The following is a 23014-nucleotide window of genomic DNA, read 5'->3' as shown; positions in this document are numbered from 1 at the left end:
TAGAAGCAGCAATAGCTTTCTTAGTAAGGAGAGAGGCTAGGGTTTGTCCTTAGATGCTTCTCAGGAAACAACCTCAACTGTAGATTTAGACAATAACTCGCAGATGCACAAGCACTTGATTGGTGGGTTGTTTTTGTAGGGCACAAGGCATACTCCATGTGGAGGGGCAGTCTGACGAAGATAATGGATGGTTTCTAACTACCCTTCTTTGCTCCATCCAATAGAGTCCTAAACAAATCCTTTGATAGAGCCATATACATAATGATGCTAACCGAACTAGGGACCGGTTTTCTCTAGCTCTTTACTTAGCTGATACAACATCTTGCACTATCTATGTGATTGTCCAAGATGGAATTGACTTGATGACATAGGGCCTGGAGAAGAAAGCAGTACTAGCATCACTGACCGGCTTTGCTGTTTCTTTACTTAACATTGTACTGTGAGACATAGCCTTCGTAGTTACCAAAGAGTCGTTACCTAGCTAGAGATTAACCTTCCTACTAGTAACTAATTAGTTGTCTCTCAACACTTAAAAATCTCCAAAATTTCCTTTTTGATGGCAATAATTATAGTGGATGCACAAACAAACAGTCGCCATGGAAGTCAACCGAGAAGGGGTCACACCGAAGAAGGTTGGTTTTTTTTCCTGCATGATCCTTATGCACCTAAGGATTGAGAACTTGGACAGGAAGCTCATGAGTACCAAGTGACCTATTACAACACATAATATCTCCACCCATTATCATCCGACTGATAACTTGTCCAACGTTAAGTGTTGTGTAACTTTCTGATCCAATGGGGATGACACAAGTTACTCACTAGATGACCGATGTCATTATAGGGGCAGTCAAGAAGAGTCACTTATCTACCACCTCTTGTTGTCTCCTATTGTTTATGTTGGTGATCTGTTCTTCCAGGTTATCCTTTTTGCAACTTCAGAAGGAAACTCTACTACTTTTGGTCTGATATATGGATCTTCTGATAGGATATGGAGAGATTACCAAGGAAAATCTCACGAGGAGACAACTCATCAATGTAGTTCCATAATGGGTCATGACTATAAACCTCAATACCAGCACGTGCTGAGCAGCACAATCTTGTGTCAACCGCCATAGGAGGCTCTCAGTTTTGTCGTGGCACCGTAGATCGCTAATCGTGGCACCATTACTGAACCTACAACCCATAAGAGTTCTCACGTGGCACAAATTGGGTTGCATAGGACCATGCACCATGCGAAGGAGGGATAGCAGGCAAAGGTAGTCACAAGGTTAGGAGTCAACAAGGGTGGTCCAAGGTAAAGACATGGCATAAGAGAAACATAGATTAGCTAATGAAGACAACTGAGCATGAGACTCTTGCTTAAATTTCCACGCACACCTTGTGTCCACCAAGGTGATTCCTAGATAAAGATTAACATGAGATTTGGTCTTGAGGGGCAGCAACATGAGATCTAGACTGATAAACATTTAGAGACTTGAGATATTTGGAGATAAAACAAATGAGATTCAAGGGATAGAGCTGATACACTACTCAGAGATTCAGTTGATGAAGCAACGAAATGATTTGTAAGGAAAAGACTCCAAGGTTTAGACAGCGAGAGGTTAACGTTGCACCAGATCATCTATAAGATAAAGGGCAGTGATGTTCGAGAGGGATTTTTGGGTAAGGTCCTCACACACAAGAGCAAGACATCCATGACACATGCAAGCATTTGAAACACTCAATCCAATTAGTTTAAGCGACTATTACTAAGCACCAAGCTCGCACATAACAAGCAGTCACCAACAGCAACACCACTATACATAAACATGTGAAACATGGTGGTAAGGTACTGTTATCTTTTATTTCCTTTTTACTGAGTAGGTGGATATCTCTTCAAAACACGTTTTACTTACATTTAGCAAATTAGTTTTCAGTCATGCACAACATGACCATATGGTACAACAAGTTATCCATTAATAGAACAAAGTTGAGCGGAGCATGTTTATGCACAAGCAACAATCATGATGTATGCTCGTCCTATTCATCCTCACAAAATTGCCAGCCTAAGGTGGCAATCACGTTCTATGTCAGTAGCATAACACGTACTCTCTCGATATATAGCTAATCGTCAGCTACATTCAATCTACGCATTCGTGGTTAGCGTACCTACAGAAGGATTTTATTACAGCCCAACCCCACAATTATATATATGCGGAAATGAAAACTTGGTCTCTAAGTTGCAAGCTAAATACTTCCATACATATACCCAACATATATATACTTCCGTACTAAGGCCACCCATCAGTAAATACATCTATACATACATATAGAATATGCATATATAGCCATACCAAAGCTAACCCACAATTAAATACTTCTATATATATGAGATATATATACTTAAGTATCAAAACTACCTCTCCCCGTTGACCACACGCTCACATCTTGCGGTCATGCCACTCACCAACTTACCTGGGCGTAGAGGTATATTGATCCATACATTACCATTCAAGCGAATGGCATCCATACAATAGCACGCTGTATGGATGATGAAATAAAAATTGTAATTAAGTAAATCCCCCCATAGTTAGTATCAGTTTACTTAGCCACCTAGTAGTCCTAAATTAGGATTAACCGGAGGTTGTCGCTAGCATAGTTTTGCAAATTAGTTTTGACAAATTTGCTTGTAGCTAAAGTTTTGGTCCAAATAGGCTTTTAAAATCAAAACTTTGATTTTAAAACTATGTAGACGACAATATTATGCTTAATCTTGCTTTGATGCCAGCTATGATAGAACCACCTAATTTATACAAGATCAAGTACGGTTGTCCCCATTTAACACATTGATGCACACATACTTTCACTTATATAAACCCGGTAGTCCACCGAGTGTCACGAAGGACCTCGGTAAATCAATATCATAACAAAGATCGCATGATTAAGCAAATACACATCACAAACACAGAGTTGCAGCAGAAAAATTATTACAAATGGGTTCACAAATAATAGTACAAGTTTGGGTTTCAAACCCGGTTAAAGCAAACAACATAGCTTTCAAATGATTACATTAATATAAGTTCCAAATACATTGCTAGCATAAGTAACCTCCTCTGATAAAAGCATATAGATGAGAAATAAATATAGAGTCACCGAGCCCACTGGTGGTTAGCCACCATCTTCCTCAGACTGAGAATTTCACCTGCATCATGGTGGGATAAACCCTGAGTACTCAAATCTACTCAGCTAGACTTACCCGTCATAAACCAAAAATAAAGTTACACCAAGGATCAAGCAAGGCTTTATAAGTAGAGCTAGCTTGACAACATTTTGCATAAAAAGCCACTAATTCAGCTATACATTTTATAATTCAGTCCTCAAGTTAATTATAGCTATTCATCTCTAGATTTGCAACTAACTTGTGCCAAACATGTGGTATATCATTTAGTAGCATCATAATAATAACCAAAGGCGGTGTAGTAATTCCATATTCTTTGTAACCATCATTCCATAAAACACTTACTACGATGTTGGAGCTAGCCAAGTTTCTCACTCTCCGCGAGAGACGGTGATTCAAATTTATTTAAACCAGCTGGGAATTTATTTCTAACACAAACCCAGGCAGACCAGATCAACGATCACCTTAGGTCACCTTTGGTACAACTTAGGTCCACATTTAGCGGGTTCGACCAGCGCCGCACAATCAGGGACAACCAGCTACCAGGACGTTCAGACTCGGCCTACCCTTGGGCTCATGTTTGGCTCCCCGTACATCCTTACTACCATCCAGAGTGTGCACTTTTACAGAACGCGGCCCGGCCTGAGTTGAGCTACTCGGCTTCGCGCTTGGAATGAGTTGTCTAGCCAGCTAAGTGAGAGGCATGCGTTCAATCTCAACAAAAGTTCCAACAATGGTATGGTCCTTAATTGGTATAGATAGAATCACATGAGTTAACCTACGCATAGACTCCGTTCGACCTCTAGTTATATTACCCCATGGTTCTTTTCCACGATAGCAAATAAAGCCAACCGTGCCCCTGTATCCACCTATATCTCGCAGGTGACAGGAAAATCACCCGACTTCTGCTGGTCTAAGCATGGCTAAGCATATATTCGATCTAAGACCTACACATGGTTAAAGGTATATTTATCTGGACAAGGTAGTTCTATGGATCAAGTGTTTCCAATTCAACACTTATAACCTAATGCATTAAACATAAAGGACTCAAGTGATATTTTGTAAAACATGGGATGCTTAATATGCTCTAGGGCTTGCCTAGGATCCAACACTAGGTTAGTGTTTGTTAGATGACCCTCGCTTGGTGAGCATCTCCCATCTCGGCACTTGCTTAGTCCTTCCGTCTTCTCGATGGATTCACCAAACTCCATCTTCGGGTTCGGCTCCAACATCACATCCTTCACATGGTGCATCTAGCGTGCCTAGATGAGATGAAAAATGCAGATGTATGAATGCATGGAAAACAACTAATGATGCACTGCAACAGGCATACAAAGGCAAGGACAAGGTATCATCATATTGACTTAAGCACTAGAGAGCAAGCCATTTAACTAATTATGGCATAGGCTTATCATAGTAAGGTAGCAAGAAAATAACACCAAGCATTCACCAATGAGGTACTCAAATTAAGCTACTTTAAGGAATAATCTAGCACAAGCTAATTCTAGTAATCTTACAATCAAGATCAAGCATAAGCAATCAACTTCAAGTATATGCACAAAATCTGGACAGCAACATAGCACCATTCAATTTAACCATAGCTAGAGTTACAAGCCTCCAACAAGGGTGATCCTAGACTTTATGGAAAGATAATGAAATTATCTAAAACTTTGTTATTAACACCAAAAGACAATTCAACAAATATCTAGGTCAAAATCCATCATGAAGCAGAGCTTATACAACTAAGGATAGAAAACTGATAGTAACTTTAGAAATACATATCTCAAGTTATATTCATCCAACAAGCATGATCCTTAACTTTATAGAAATCTTATTAAGTTATCTATAACTTTCTTATTATTATATTAATATGATTCTACAGCTAACAAGGTGAAACAACACCAAGAAGACATCTTTGTCCAGATTTGGACAAAACCTGCCATTCTCACTTTGAACAGCTATAACTAGAGTTCTAGACCACCAAAAGTAGTGATCTTAGACATTTTCAAAATCTTAACAAAGTCACTACAATTCTCCTATTATCATCAATACTTGATTCCATGTTTAAATAAGCCAAACAATACAATCATTCAGATCTGTTCAGAGCACATGCAAAAGCTAATAGCAAACTTGTAAAATCTATAACTCCTAAATCATCAGGACTAAAATCATGCAATTTTACGAAAAGCAATATAAGGAATTTATCTACAAATTTGGTACTCAACACATTCACAGAAAACATCATTGTCCCCACGAAATTAATTGCTTAACCAAAACTATACATGCGGCCATAACAGCAGAGGCATGCTGAATTCATCTATCATTTAGTTGCTACAACCAACATATTCTTAACATATATGCTACCCCAAACATCTTGGAATCATATTCAAACAATCATGGCATGTAGGAATAGCTACTAGAAGCATCACATGACAATAAATACATGTATATGTTCACAACATTCATTCTCTACTTTAATAATACAACATATGTATTATTTTTAGTACTATATGAGAACAACTATTTTGGGGATGAGACTTTTATGAGTGGTAGATGTTATCAAAACATCGCTACTGCACAAATTTCATATGCTCAAGTTTTATAATTTAATTGATATGAAAAAGACAAATCTTAGCTCAAATGGTTAGGTGACCCAACGACACTCCTCAGGTCCTGAGTTCGACTTCCCACGGGAGCGACTTTTAGGCTGAGGTTAAAAAAATATCCTCGCCCGTCCCCATGTGCCAAAGCGCAGTTATGGCCTAGCCCGGTTCTCATAGGGCAACGGATACCGCTGTGTCAGGATGGGGGCAGGGGTTCAGGGGTTTTGTCGATCTGTGTGAGAAGAACTTCTTCTTAAAGGGAAAACCCGAGGGCCGTCATAACCCCCCATAGGTTGAGTTTTTTTTCTTAATTATTAATAAACATATGAGAACAAGATAAATCTAAAGATCATTATTTTCTATAAACATATAGCCATATTAGGGTTCCTTAGGTCCCAATATCACCATGCAAGGGCAAAGGAACCATATTTCATATTTTTGAATATATAAATTATTTAAAACCATTTATTAAGAACTAAACAAGTTAAATCAATAAATCAATCATATTGCATCCAATGAACCTGAAATGTTTACCATAGCACACATATAGCATCAGTAGCCTACTATAAAAGTTTCATAGCAATTGGAGCACCACAACTTTAGATAAGAATTAATTTCTAGAAAATCCTAATTAACAGAGATAAATAAAATCAGAAAAAACCTTCTACTAACACATATCATATTATGACTCTACTGCATAGATCTACTCTCAAGGATTCCAAAAAGTCTTCATTTTCTATTTTATGATTTTTCTATGATTTATTATGATTTTCTAAAGTTTCAGCCATAAAAGAAAAACAAACTTGCACCGAGGACCCCAAACTTTCAAGAAAATAGATTCCCACAAACACGTCCTTCTAGGCACTATTCAACTGAGTCACAGACTTTGCAGTTAGGCCCTTCCCTTTTCTCTAATTGCTGCGCGAGGCCCTTCACGCGAGTTGGAGCAGAGGACGCGCAGGAGCTCGCCATTTTCGGCCGGAGGAGGCTCGTCGGCAGCGGTGGAGTGGCAGCGGAGCATCAAGGTATCGGTGCACACCCATGGGTGGCCTCGGCTCAAAGACAACCCAAGGTGGCCTGGCCACACGCGTGCGTGGGCCACCTGCAGCGGCATCGCCGGCGACGGCGCTACGGTGGTGGAGTGAGTTGGGGAAGGGGCGCTACGAGCTCGGCATGGCATGGCGAAGGTGGTCGTGCACATGGCCATGGCTATGGTGGGTAGTAGAGGCAGGAATGGCAGCGACGGTCAGAACTCCACCGGCCGTCCATGGCATCCGCGCGCTGTGCACGTGTAGGGGCGAGGGAGAGCGCAGAGGGAGTGGAGAGAGTGAGGGAGAGACTGAGAGGGGGCTCGGACATCCGCTCATAGAGGAGCAGGGGTGCGACCACGTGGCGCAGAGGTGGGGTGCTGCTGGCCTGCATGGTGGACACGCGCCTAGACATGCAGCGTCGTCTGGGGCATTTCCCCGAGCAGGTGGCGGGCAAGGATGTGGCTAGCTTGGGATCTATTTTTGGGCTAGCTGTGGTTGGATTTGGGCCATGGGTCTTGAAACAAAGTTGTTCCTTTCCTTATGCTCTCTAACTCATATTTAGGGTGCTCGACCATTAGAGCAACAAATTAGTGGGTAATTAGTGTCCAACATGATAATGTTAGTGCGTTGACAGCGATGAGCAAAAATCCAAGTTGATGGTCAAAACAAAGTCAAACTGGTGCCATCTTTTTGCATGCTCTTCCCCAAAACATATAGTCCAACTTTTATATTTGGCTCAACTTGAGTTGCTTAACAAAAATCTAAGAACACGAGATGTCAATCATCATCCACAGCTTAATCTCAGACTTGGCCAAATTTTCAGGATCCAAAACAGCACTAGGTTCAGTTTTGAGGCCTCAATTTGACTAAGTTAGGGACCAAACTAGCTCTTGACCCTTAAACAAAGTTTGTTGTACACCTCTTGTTCTACAACTTTGCTTAAAGGATTAGGGACTGGTTCAGCTTGCTTAGGAAGGTACAATTCTCCAAAATGGGGTACACAAAACTAAAACTGAGATTCAGTTAACTCCTAAAAACAGTTAGTCTTTGTTGATTTTGAAACTAACTTCATTGATCCAAATGAACTCCAAACTTGATGAGACTTGCTTCACTGTTTCTAGCACAAAGTGTACTTCAACTCATATTAAGGAATCTAGTTGAGTTACCATATGAATTTGGAAGATAAAATGTCACAACATGTCAACTCGTTGTTGTCAATCAGGGACAAGATTCAGAGGGACCAAAATAGCAATGCATTCAAATTTGAGACCACTATTTGAGCCACTTACGAGTTGAATCATGGCTTGGTCAAAAAAATAAAGTTTGTTGTACTCCACTGAAACTTCAACTTTTATTTAAGGTCAAACTTCATAACTTGTTTCCACACGATTATTTGACATTGGTCAAAGCAACACCATGATAAACCCTAGATTAGAGTTTTAGACCGATTGAAGCATTTCCTTACATTTGCTCAATACGAACCCTTCATGACTTTTGTTGTAGAGTTCAATTAGAGTCATTTGGGCAAGGTAGCAAGGTTTGGTCGACATCCCATGTTATAGCTCACTTAATAAAGCGATTCAAGCAAGGATATGATTCATCATTCTAGGTGACTTCTTGATTCCAAACTTCATGAAACTTTTCCACTGGTCAAGATGGATGCATGTTGATTGAATGTACATGAAATAAGCATGTTTAACATTACTCTTGTGTAATCTTCACAAGGGTCCGCATGTAAGCAAAGTGTATTGTCCAAGTCCAAGTTATGGCTCATTTTCATAGGTTTGACCTCAATACCTTCATCATTACTTCCAGATTATGAACTAGAGATCATAATTATTGCTTGACATATCCTACTTAAGTCCAAATTCACTGCTTAACTTGTGACTAACACCTAGGGTGTTATAGTCGGGACAAGATTTCTTTATGGGGGTGATTGTAACATCCTAGATGTTAAAAAGCATATAAAATCTTGATCATGAGCATCATCGAGCATAATCATCAAGTATTGTTTCATTAATTCATTTTATCTTTCAATTATAGCAAGTCTATGTTGCATGCATGATGTTTTATATGTTGTATGAAATGACATCTATAACAATGTTTAAAGTTCTTGGTGAATTTATATATGTGAATTTGCTTAAATAATTAATTTTTTGCTAAAATAAACTTTGTGGTCTAAAGTATGCTCTTTAATATAGAACAAAAGTTTGTTTGTGTTTTCAAGTCAAACATGTCAAATTTGAACCTTAAAGATTGAATTCAAAACTGTTTCCAGCACAACCATTAACCATTTTAACTAAGTCCCTGAAAATAGAATTAAAAGTTCCAACTTTGATGATTTATAAAATGAATTTTCATGAACAAAAGTGGGGCAACTTTTGTGTCATGAATTGGTACTATGCTTGGGCTGTATTATTCAACATTTGTGTGTGATGTTTGATTAGTAATTAACCTTTAATTAATTGCTTGAACATGCTTAGTTGAAACTATTTTTGCAAACTATGAACTGAATCCAATTTATAGTTTCATTGTACCTACTTTCAAAATTCAAAATTTTCCAAACTATCGATCTTATGAGAATGATCCTTAAAGAAAAGTTGGAGAGATCGTGTAGATGAAGAACTTTTATGTTTGGAGTTGATCGAGGTTCTCCACAAAATTAGGAGAATAAGGGAGAAGAAGATGGCCTTTTAGTCATGAACAGTACGTCGGCGAGGCTGCTGCCACGTAGCATCTTGCCGCTAATGGCCACTGCCTCTTTGCGCACCCAGCACGTCGCTGCCTGCATGGCAAGGCCAAGCAGGTGCTGGTGAGTCCAGAGGCTGCATCCCCACAGTTAAAGCCCAAGCCATGAGATAGTTGTGGAGCTAGAAGTGATGACGCGCGGATAGAATATGTCCGTGAAAAGCTTCATGGGAAGCAGGCAACCGATGACGAGCTGTCCATGAAGAGGAGAAAAATGGCAACACCCTCCTGAGGTGAATAGGTGCCGGTTAGCATTGGTGCTTCCGCCTAGCCCCAAAGGCGACAGATGGTGCTATCGGACACGTCTGAGGATGATGACCTAGTGGCGCCTCCTCCAAGCACCGAGATGCCTCCATCGGCTGTCCCGACTAGGGCAGAGATGTGGGAGCAGCAGTCCCCGATGGTGCTCAGGGGACCACAGCGGTGGCGGTGGCCAAGACTAGTGGGCGAGTCCCCAAGCTGACACGGGTGGCCCTAGCTCAAGTTCCTAAGCCTACTCAAGTGACGATGCCTGCGGTAGCAGGGGTGACCAGCTTGAGGACGATGGAGGTGCCAGGTGGCTCTACCGTGGGGCAGGGTGGTTTAGGCAGGGCGCATCAATTTAGGATGACCCAGCATGAATTGTAGTTATAAGTTTCCTTCATCCTCATATTTTTGCAAATACGAGAATGTTGCTTGATAAGTTGTTTCCTAGTTGTAGCGTGGAGTCGATGAAGAGCTATAGCCATTGGCTACTGATGACGGGCAGCGCACAGTGGAGCCAGAGGCTCTTGGTGCCGAGCAGGGACAAGCAGAGGTAGATTCGGTTGCCCCCACCGTGGAGGAGATTCCCACTATGGAGCCGGTTGCCCCTACAACGAAGGAGTCACCAACCACCGGGCCGACCTCTCCCGACAGTGGGGCTCATGATGAGGGTGACCCTGCCGACATGTTAGGCGGCGAAGAAGCATAGACTATGGTGGGGTCATCAGGTTGTCCTATTGGAGCAAGGTCAGAGGCCATGGGGAATGCACCAAGGAGCATGGGGGAAGGTCCGCCCATGGCTACAGAGCAAGCAACCCCTGTGGTGGCGTCGGTGATTTAGATAGGGCTCGGACGTCCTGTCCGAGCATAGCAGCAACCAAAGGGGGGGCCCTCTGAGGGTGGTTGCTATAGAACCAACCTATCGATGATGATTGGCAAAATTGAGTTGGGCCTGAAGTAGTTTTTTTTCTTGTCATGTCTGTTGCCGAATGCATTCGTGAACATGTGTTGCTACAGAATGTAATGAAAGATATCTGAGCAGCGGTGGTGCAGTTGGAAGAAATGGCCCCAGTGCTAGAAGAGAATAAGGACCTAAAGGCATCGATGACCGACCTCCAGGTGCGTCGTCTACAAGAGCGCCACCGTAGGGAGGACCTACAAGTAAAGGTCCTGGAGTTGGAGAAGGATCCCTAGCTGCTGGAGGCGAAAAACCAATCACTAGCCGAGAAGTGTAGCCGCAGCGCTGACCAGCAGAAATGTATGTCTTTGGTCCTTGTTCCATTGATAATCAATGTTGTGAGACATCTGCCTATGATGTGTAGCCCTGGATATAGAGCTCGGCCATTCCCATGAAGTCATCGCCTAGCTCCTTAAGGTTAAAGAGGAGGTGGACGAGAAAGCCAAGAAGGCCACCACAGATCATGACCGTAAGTGCATTTGTTGTTGAATCCTTTTTTGTAGTGTTAGGAGTATGCCTAGCATACTACTGTTACCGTATTGTAGAGTACCACTACCGGGCGCACACGTAATTCAAACTCTTTGGGGACCAAGTCAAGGCTTGTGATGATAAGCTAGAGGCGATGACAACAGGGATCAAGCATGTGCTAGATTGCATTGGCTTCGCACCGCCTAAGGGGATGACACTGCTACCCGGTGACCCGCCACCTAGGATGATCGTGGAATGGTGCCAGACAGCATGGTCAAACTTCAAGGATTTTATGTGCAGTGCTGCCCATGGGGTTGTTGTTCATGCGCTCGAGATGTTGCGGTCATAGTATCCTTCGGTAAAGCCCAAAGTGATAATGACTGGCTTCACCCGAGGGACGAACACGCAGAAGACCACCAAGATGGAAGACGAGGCCGAGGAAGCAGCGGCGAGGCTTGTTGGGGACGTCGACTTATTCGGCGAGGGAGAAGACAATGTCCAGTAGATTAGGATAAAACTTTTGTCGAAATAATGTGTAGTAGTACTTAACGACTTTGGATGAACACTTAGTGTCATTTTGGTACATGTGTTTATATTTAAAATAAACCATTCAGCCAGTTAGTCTATAGTTGATCCTCTAGCCCTAGCTAGCTTGTTAACTATAACGTGGAGCACGGAGCCCGTGTGCGTGTAGAAAGAACAAAGCAACGCTAGGGATCCACTGCCAACCACCTGTAATGCAAAGGGCAGACGCTCGTGCATGTTAGGGAGGAGCCAGAGATAGGGCTATCTCTGGAGACATTCGAGCGTCAACATGACTGTTTGGGGATTTGCCTTAGGCATAGTTGCGTGTCATCTTTAAGATGTTATACATAAAGAGATGTCACTTAGTCAATGACCATGGAGAAAACAACATGAAGAAAAATCAGAACGGAAACTTTATTGAAAACTTTAATATGAAATGTACATATCTTTGTATGGAACGTTTCAAGGGTAGAAACACCTAAGGAGATCAATATGCCAGGAGTTAGGGATATCAACTTCGTTCATGTCACATAGTCTATAAGACCCTGGTCAGGTGACCGCCTTGATGATGAAGGGGCCCTCCTAGGGTGACGAGAGTTTGTACATGCCTTCTGTCTTCTGTTTCCTATATATGGAGTACTAGGTCTCCCACCATGAAGAACCTATCATTGACATTGCAATTGTTGTATCTTCGCAAGCCATCAAGGTACTTTGCTGTCCGAACACAAGTGACCAGGCGTTCTTCTTCTAGGCGATTGATGTCATCGGCCCGAGCACGGTCAGAGTTCTCCTCATCGTAGTCTTCCACCCTAGGTACTCAGAAGGCAATGTCGGTGGGTAGAATAGCTTCAAAACCAAAAACCATGAAGTACGGGGAGACACCAGTGTTGGGACTGGGTTGGGTCCTTAATCCCCAGACCATGGCCAACAATTCTTTTATCCATTTGCCTAGTGCTTCTGCTCCTTCTTATAAAGCCTCTTCTTCAATGCATCTAGGATCATGCCATTAACACGTTTGACCTGGCCATTAACCCTAGGGTGAGCCACTGAAACGTACTTGACTGAGATGCATCCTTCATCGCAGAAATCCTAGATGTCACTACCGGTAAATGTGGACCCTAGGTCAGTGATGATATTGTTCGGTAGGCCGAACCTATGGATGATGTCGTCAAGCAGCTTGGGTGCCTTCTTTGCTATCATTTGAACAAGGGGTTTGTACTCGATCTACTTAGAGAACTTGTTGATATAGATGTAGACCCAGCAGAATTAGCCCGAGTATGGTAGAGGTGCCTGGTGGCTCTATCATGGGGTAGGGTCAGAGGCCACAGGGAATGCTCCAAGTAGCGTGGGGGTAGGTCTGCCTATGGCTATAGAGCAAGCAACCCCTGTGGTGGCGTTAGTGATGGAGATGGGGCTTGGGGACTGGAGCTGGGGTCACCCATGTCGGCCACCGCCGCCATGGTCCCTCGAGCACCCTTGGGGACTGCTCTCGCGTCTCTATCCCTACCGCGTCTCGACACTGCTCCTACGTCTCTGTCCCTACTACGACAGTCGGTGGAGGCATCTCGATGCTCGGAAGAGGAGATGCTACTGGCTCATCGTCCTTAGGCATGTCCGACAGCCCCATCTACCACCTTCAGGGATGGGCAGAAGCACTAATGCTAACCTGGATGTCTTCACCTCAGGAGGGCCTTGCCATTTTTCTCCTCTTCACGGATGGCTCCTCGTCAGCCGGCCGCTTCGCATGAAGCTTTTCACAGACATATTCTGTCCCTACGTCATCACTTCTAGATCCATGGCTATCCGACCCCTCGTCATCGGCATCCATGCTCGGACAACGCTGGGCACTGCTCGACCAGTCCTCTGATGGGATTGCCCATGAACTTCAATAACACGAATGAATACATTGCGCAACAAGATTGATCAAGTGAACATTGCAAAATACTCTTACCGCTGGAGGGAGGTTCCCAATGCTGAAGGCCCACTGCTGGTCCCTGATGGACAACCGGCCTATGAGATTAAAGATCATCGAGATCTGGTGCTTGACCTTGTCCTAGTCAATCTCCTTAGGCACCTCCTGGGTCCCATCGGTGTCTCCTTAGAACTCATAACCAGGATGCACCCTCTCCTTGTAGGGCAGAACCCACTAGAATATGAAGTTTGTCACCACAATGACTCTGTCTAGATTCTTACGATTGATCAACCTTAGGAGCTCCCTCACCTGCTCCATCCCATCGGAGCCCGGCCTCTTCGACCACTTGGAGTTGGTCATCGGGATCTGGTCCACGTCACATGCCACATATGGCTCCACCTGCCTGATGTAAAACCACTTCAACGCCTAGTACTTCACATTAGTGTTGAGCGAGATAGTGATGTTTTGACTTGCCATCCTGTCTCGAAGCTGCAAATACGCACTGCCAACAACCCTAGATCCGGATCCCTGTTGACGGTAGTTAATGTTTATCATAAACTATCAATATAACTTATATAAATATATAAAAAGGATCACCAACATAGGTCTAGGAGTTTAAACTAACAAATTCCACAAGTTTTGGTGAATCTGTGTTTGTAGGAGGATTTACTTAGAAAACCGTCAAGGAGGGCCTATTCGTCAAACCAAATCACGTTTATCCACAGCGAAACCGATGTGGGAAGACTTTAGAAGACTCTAGAAGGCAAACCACCAAAGCAGAGGGTAGGTGGCTGCCATGTGGGGCCAATTACCCCCACCAGCAGGCCGTCCAGCCCCCTTGGCCCACCTGTCAGCCCCTCCTTCGAATGTCCTTTCTCCAACGCCTCCTAGATTACGTCCATGCCATTCTTTCAAGTCGGTTTCATCCGAGGGTCCAGAATTAATGCTCTGGCCTATAAATAGCAGCCCCTACCCCCCTCCCTAGAGCATCCCTAAAACCCTAATTGATACCTCTCATTCAGATATCAAGATACACCTGGAGGATTAGGTCTAGATTCTCCAATGTAGTAGATTAGTAGCTCAGGAATTAGGGTTGAGTTGGGCTCATGCTCAAGTTCCGGATCTAGTCTTGGAGGCTCAGCAAAGCCTTGTATCTTCACTTCCACATCTTGTAAGACTTATTATAAATTCATCATATTCCTATCTACATGGCTATGCTTACTTTTAATATGTATCTTGCCTAGTTGAGGTTATCATTACTTTTGTGTGCGGGTTCATAGAGCGCTTAGCCTGCTAGTTTATCGATTGGGCTAAGCAGCCAAGCCTCATGTAAGCATGGTACTTATATAATGCTCTGCCTATGAGTACACCCTGTTCTATGGTTGGGTGGTAGCAGTGGGAGGTGACAGTCCCATCTATCCTTTGTAGTCCATTTTGAATTGAGTAGGTTCTTAAATTGTAGGACCGTAGTCGCGTCGGTAGAGTTATCTATTGTGGGTTCTCTACTGTCTAAGCGGCGTCCCGAAGTGCACAAGAGTAGAGTTTGTCTTAACTATAGTTGGATGTATATATACTTTGACCATGTAATAAGAATGTCATAGGAATCTACCTCACTCGTTGCTCTCCTGAGTTAAATAGTTTATGTTATCTTATAGATCTACCCCCTGAGATCATTATCCTTAATTCCTATCATTTTCTTCACCCCTGCTCTAGCCATGCTGGTATGTTGACTGATAGATACTCCTTTGATATTCAATAAGTCTTTACTCCATTATTTCCTTGTGGTAAAATATAAATAATGATACCATGAATACTACCGGTAAAATGCTAGAATGGTATTCTATCCATTGCGGAATCCTTCATATTCTATTTGCAATTATAAATACCAACAAGCATTTTTGGCACCATTGCTGGGGAAACAATTGGCGTAATGATTTAGATCATTAACATACCACTAGCTTTAGTAGGATTATCCCTGTTTCTGTTGAATTGTGGAATAAGACAGGACAACAGACATTGTTTCGACCTTCCGGCAACCTTCCACAAGAAAAGAAGAAACATTGAAGAACCCTAGGGTGCCTGAACATTCAAAAGATCCATCAACATTGGAACCCTACCATCTCATAGGTCTGTATAGATGTATATATTCTCTAACCATGTGTAGATTGGAGAAAAGGTCAACGTCACAAGAATACAAATCACATCTCAAGTGACGAATACAAACACTGCACTACTCACAAATTCCATCATGTGAGTCATGGTAAGTATGATCAAGAAAGGTGAGATAGTCTTGCTCATGGACTTTAAACTTGAGGAGTAGTTATCTTTTAATTTTTGCATTCCATTAGATGTTTATTTTCAATGATTCATGGATCCACTCCGTTTAGTTTAAATTCTCTCATATCAAATCTATAGCATATTTAGTTTCTTGCATACATTTATACCACTTGCATCTTGCATTAAAGCCAAGAATCTCACCATGATCATGCTCTTTCATCTCCATTTGAATAAATCTCTTTTGTGCTTTGACGCTACCTTTGTTTGCTATAGTATGCTTAGGTTTGGAGTATCTTCATACACCTTTTAAAGTAAGTGTCGTGCTTAGTTTAAACTATTTTCTTAAATCAAATTAGACATGGTGTTTAGTTTGATTTTTGAACCAAGAGGTGTGTTGATCTTACTTCCAAAAGCTTTTTAAATTAAGCATGGTGCTTAGGTTAAAATGCTTTTCTAAATTAAAATAGACATGGTGTCTAGTTTAATTTTTGAGCTGATAGCATGGTTTAGTAGATACAGTTATTTTGTTGGACTAACCCCTACATAAAACTCTCAAATTCAATCTGGGTAAGTCCTAAGATAAATTCGCATTGGAGATGAATCAAGGCATGAGATGAACTCCAATAACTTTGCGCAAAGAAGACCCAGCTCATTCTTCATGGAAGAAAGAATTGTGAGTATCAAGGTTTATTCACTTATCTTTTGTTACAAGTTATCTTTGCCTTGAACCATACTAGAATGCAAAAAACACATAAAACGTGATAAATAAAATCTATGCTAAATAATCCTAAAACCATCCTTCCATTAGCATAGAGGAAAATCACAAAAAATGGACAACACAAACTGTGTTTCAAATTCATTATTTCCCTTGGGTATGTGTCTATTAACATTTTGCAGGAAAGAATGAATAGAAGCTATGCTTGTTCAAGGATTGGTATGAATCCACAAACCCTAAACCAAACCACCACTATAGCTGTGGAAGTGGATGAACAGATCGACAGGCTATGAGCAACATGAAAGACAACCTAGCTTTGAGCCTTCCCAAGACTCAAGCTAGGATGCTGATGAGAAGCAGTATGAAACCCATCTTGTATTAACTAGAATATGCCTACTTTCATCATCTTCAAAGGGACCAGCTCGTGCATTGGCAATAAGGACCAAGATAATGAGATGCCACTACATCATGGCGTGCATCATTGTGTCAACAAGCATCATCAATCAATGGTTCATTGATGACTGTGTCTCATAAGGCCGTAAACGACCATGGTTTCCCAAAGACATCCCCTAGTCATTGAAGATGAAGCTTCCATGTTAGGAGATCATTTGTAGAAACAAACTAAGTTTTGAGGAATTCTTCAAAACAATTTCACACATCTTTGCCTTAACCTTGTTGAAAATTTGAAGTAGTGGTGAACAATAAAGGCACATTATTTAAAACATGGGATAGAGATTCTATGCTAATTCAAATGTTAAAACCTACTCTATTATAGCATAGAGGATGACTTTTTAGCTCTATGACAACACTATCCTTGCTTTGAATCATTTGTATACTCCTTCGGGTATATGTTGTCTACCAATCCCTTGTAGAGAAGAAATAATGAGAGGAGCAGAAGGTTCGATCAAAATGCCAAGAAAGAACAAAAGATGGCATCATGGAAGAGTGAGAAAGAAGGAGTGCAACATATGAGACAAGATGCTCATGAACAACTCAAGATGCAAGGAAGGAAAGGACCACCGAAAGTCATCTACCCTTCATCACATGGTGTCATCATGCTCCAACGATGAAGGTAACATCTTCAAGTAAGTGGTCATCATTTCCCTCTTGATCTTGGTATGCACATAAATGAAGAAACAAACAAGTTTGAGTTACAATTTTGCTTGATTCAACCTGATTAACTCAACATGTCTTGTTCCTTAAGCTTGTTCATAGCACCACTTTCTGGATCTCATAGTCTTAACCAAATGAGCTAAAATTTTGCATATCTTACCCCTGGAAGATAATAGTCATAATCATCTAAAGTTTGATACATTATAAAGATGGGCAATCCTTCCATAGGTTAAGCAACTCCACTCTTTTTGTCACAGTCAAAATGCTGCATCCTTCTGATCTTATCACCCATGTTATAAGAATAAATAATGCACATAACATTAGCTCTATCATGATTCAATGTGCCTAATGCTAGAGAAGAGTAAATAAAGTTTTGGTTCTGTTGGTGTTTTTTCCACCAATAGAGCCCATGCACTTAATCTCTACCTTGTCTTTATGAGTAGAACACACTTCGAGTAAAGTGTGGGGGAGTCGATCCCCCAAATTCTACAAGTGGAAGTTCTGAATTCGACAACAAGCTCACAACCATTGATGAGAGGACACCTGCCATCCAAAGTATGTTACACAATCATACATAATGGCAGGTAAGCATGGGACCAGAGATGGCCAACTTCCAACAACAACAACAACAGCAAAATAAAAAATGGAAGGCTCTGTTCCAGCACCTCCACATCCGGCCACCTCGTTGAGCAACCACGACAACAACCAGCTTGGGGGAGAAGGCATTCCTCGTGTATCTAGATAAGTATTTCTTTCCTTTTATTATTCTTAGTTTGGTTTATATATATTAGAAAAAAAGATGAATAACTAAAAAGAAGTAAAAGTTATCTTTATAGAAATATATATAGTTATAATGTGTGATCTAAAAAAATGAAAACAAAATAAAAAGAGTGTGTCTAGTTTGATTTAATTTGTTTTAAGAGCTGAATAAAATAAAAAGGACTCTGAAGATAATCTCTTAAAATGGAAATGATGAATAGTTGCTTGGTTGTAATACCTTTCAAGTACCAAGTTTTCAGCCTTGAATTCTCTCGAGTTTTGGATAAAACTGTTTTGATATAAGGATTTACTCTAAACTTAAAACTTGTGGGTAGCATATGTTTGATCTAAGTTTAGATAATTAACGAATATGATATGAGAAGGTCTGAGCTGCTATTTATTTTGTTCCAAGTGACACTAAAGTTCTGGAGATTTCTTTTGAAAAACACAAAAATGCTACATGATGAGTTCCTGTATGACAAAGCTTGAATTCCCAACAGAGCCATACATGTTATTTAGGCTAGGAAAACTTCCACATATATGCTACTTGCTTTTGCATTGAGTTTTGTCAAGGTTTGTTGACCCTTATGAGAGGTTTGTCATGCTCTTAAAATCAAGATCATGTACACACCACCCAAATATGCACTACTCCTACATAGGGGGTAGGCGCAAAAACATGCTTTCCATCTAGATCCACCCAAAAATGTTCTACTCCTACACTAGGAGTGAACACCAAAAACATGCTTGATAGGTTTTTCCATCCACCAAATAAATGCTCCAAGTTATTGTTGCTATCTCTCAAAGTTTTGTTGCCGAAAAGAGACATGGGCTATGCAAAAGTTATTCAAAAAAAGAGAAAGAAAAGAAAAAAGTTGAGAAAATGGACAAATGTCCAAGATATGTAAAACAATGGGAACTCAGATGCCCACCTGAAAAAAAGAGAGATGAATAAGATAGCCCTTTTTCTCTTGCAAAAACATTTCCATGTCAAAGGAGAGATATGTTTTCAAGGAGCATAGTAGAATTAGGTTAGCCACCAAACATATATCCACCATATACATCCACACACATGCACATCTTCATTTGATTGTATGACTTAACTCTCTTTGGATCTGAGGTTTGACTTTACAATATATGTATTGCAAGTATGCTCTAGCTTTCTCCCTACCTATGAACTCCACATAAGCCTTAGTGGTAGGAAGAGAATAGGCATAACATCTTTATTGCCTTGGTGAGGATCCACAAATACCACATATATTGAGAGACTTGAGAGTGTCATACAATGGAATCTCTGAGTTTTATTTTGAAAACTTATAAAAACTCTGGAACAATGGTGGAACAAAGACCTTGAGACATAGTGCTTGACTTGATCATTCTGTCTTTTAATTGCTCAAGACCCAAGTGAAGGCTAAGAAGCTCCATGGTTGAAGGTAATATGGATAAGTTTGAAAGTCATATTAGTTTATTCTAATCTAGAGGAGAATTTTTTTTATTGAACACCTATGTACATTTGAGGAGTGAAAGCATTGTAGCAACTCTTGATCCATTGCTAAGTTTAGCTTTGCTCAGGGACTAACAAAGGTTAAGTGTGGGGGAACTTGTTGATGGTAGTTAACCTTCATCGTAAACCATTAATATAACTTATATAAATGCATAAAAAGGATCACCAACATAGGTCTAGGGGTTTAAACTAATAAATTCTACAAGTTCTGGTGAATCTATGTTTACAGGAGGATTTACTCAGAAAACCATCAAGGAGGGCCAATTTGTCAAAGCAAATCACATTTATCCACAGTGAAACCGATGTGGGAAGACTCTAGAAGACTACGGAAGGCAAACCACCAAACTAGAGGGTAGGTGGCTACCATGTGGGGCTGGTTGGCTCCACTTAGAGGCCACCTGGCCCCCTGGGCCCACCTATCAGTCCCTCCTTCCAATGTCGGTTCTCCACCACCTCCTAGATTGCATCTACACCATTCTTTCAAGTTGGTTTGATCTGAGGGTCCAGAATTGATGCTCTGGTCTATATATAGCAGCCCCTACCCCCTCTCTAGAGCATCCCTAAAATCCTAATTCATACCTCTCATTCAAAGATCAAGATACACCAGGAGGATTAGGTCTAGACTCTCCAATGTAGTAGATTAGTAGCTCGGGAGTGAGGGTCGAGTTGGGCTCATGCTCAAGTTTCGGATCTAGTCTTGGAGGCTCAGCAAAGCCTTGTATCTTCACTTTCACATCTTGTAAGTCTTATTATAAATTTATCATGTTCCTACCTACATGGCTATGCTTACTTTTAATATGTATCTTGACTAGTTGAGGTTATCATTACTTTTGTGTGCAGGTTCATAGAGCGCTTAGGCTGCTAGTTTATCGATTGGGCTAAGTAGCTGAGCCTCATGTAAGCATGGTATTTATATGATACCCTACCAGTGAGTACACCCTGTTCTCTGGTTGGCTAGTAGTAGTGGGAGGTGATAGCCCCGTCTAACCTTTGTAGTCCATTCCGAATTGAGCAGGTTCTTAAATTATAGGACCGTAGTCATGTCGGTAGAGTTATCTATTGTGGGTACTCTACCATCTAACTGGCGTCCTGAAGTGCACAAGAGTAGAGTTAGTCTTAACTATAGTTGGATGTATATATACTTTGACCATGTAATAAGAATGTCATCAGAATTTACCTCACTCATTGCTCTCCTGAGTTGACTAGTTTATGTTATCTTATAGATCTACCCCTGAGTATCATTATCCTTAATTCCTATCATTGCCTTCACCCCTTCTCTAGCCATGCTGGTATGTTGACTGATAGATACTCCTTTGATATTCAATAAGTCTTTACTCTATTGTTTCCCTGTGGTAAAAATTAATGAAGATGGAGACATGAAGGATGGAATTTGGGCTAAGATTGCAGAGACTGATCTTATAGTAATTGATTAGCCTATGAAGAAAGGGATGAATGGGAACACCGAACCCCTGATAGAAGTAATCTTCAAATACAACTAATTCATCGGTGCGGGGTGTGAGGAATTCCTCACTAAATGCAGGGCGCCATCCCGTTGTTACATTGTCCAGCAGCACACCGTCCACTACCAGGGCATTGAGCGCCATCTCATCGCTGACGGACCGCGCTCACTCCTCCCAAGGAGCAGAAGTGAGTGTGCAAGGAAGAAGATGTGATTGGGTAATAGTGGGAGTGTGTGCGGGTGCCGTGGTGCCTTTATAATGGTTCGACCCCAACTCTTTGGATTCTAGGGTTTTTGGGAAACTGTGCCTGCCACGCCGTTCCCACTTCTAAAATCTCCACGCCCCACTAGGCCACTAACTAGTCCTAGTGGAAACACAAGTGAAACCGCGTCGCACGTGGGCCCCCAATCAGATTTAAGTGTTAAGCATTGTTTCGCCAATTTACTTGGGAACTTTGGAGCAAGATTTTTTTCTTCAGACCCTGCTATAAGATTTCTTCTCAATTTTCTAGCAGGCTCGGGGACTACATGTATACACATCATCTTGTGATGGCTGTACTATTTTCTATGTTGCTTTCTCTTAGCTAAGCTAAGGACTGGTGCCCAGCTAAGCTAGGGACTAGGTCCACACCTAAAGATTATTGTTTTGGACTCGGGCACCACGTGAATGCTTCACCTACTGTTAGGCTCGGGGACTAAGTGGGCACACTTCACCTTGCGGTGAATCTGCTCATTTCTAGGACCTGACACACTTTGACACGACTAAGTCATGGATGATGATCATCGTTCTACAATTGGCTCTAAGAGGCAATTCTGCCTAACGCGAGGATGCTACGCATCTCCCTTTGCTCTTGAGGGACTAAGGTCCTCTGTGCTGACTAAGTTAGGGACGCTAGGCGTTCAACTTCACTGCCTGAAAGCTAAGTCGGCACACATCACCTAAGGTGAAGACTTCAAAAATGTTTTACTTGAGCTCCTTACATCCTTCTGGCAACTTCAAGTGAGTCCAGGTTCAGCAACCAGTTGAACTATTTAGGCATCTGTTCTGCAGCTCAAATGACATGTTCAGCAGCATGGGCGGTTTGGTCAACAGCTTAGATGCTTGTTTCAAAACCTCGGCTCCCAATTAAACTAGTCGGAAGCCTACTCTCGGTGGTCAGCAACAAGTTGGACAGCTCGGACAAGCTCGACACGGTGTTGCTCAACAGATACAAGGCACTTGGGGACTAGCCGTGGGGGTATAACTATTGGTGGTCACTAACAACCGATTCCGGCTGCCAATTATAGTCCAAAACAGGAGCAGCCAAGAGCCCATGGGAGTAAGGCAGTGGCAAGTGGGGCTAGCCAGGGTGCAGCTGCACCCTAGGTGCGCCCGCACCCCCAGCACTACCCCTTGGGCCCATGCTCCTCTGATGGTTGCATGTCGCCATGCTTAGGCGGTTCATGGATGTTTCTTCATTTTTGAAGGCCAAACCGACCAAGCTTCACTATACAAGAAGGAGTAGAGCTCATTCTTCAACACCCATCATTTGGAGCTACACCTCA

Source organism: Miscanthus floridulus, chromosome 3 (genome assembly GCF_019320115.1).
Source record: "Miscanthus floridulus cultivar M001 chromosome 3, ASM1932011v1, whole genome shotgun sequence".
Lineage (NCBI taxonomy): Eukaryota > Viridiplantae > Streptophyta > Magnoliopsida > Poales > Poaceae > Miscanthus > Miscanthus floridulus.
This window is presented reverse-complemented; position numbering follows the sequence as displayed.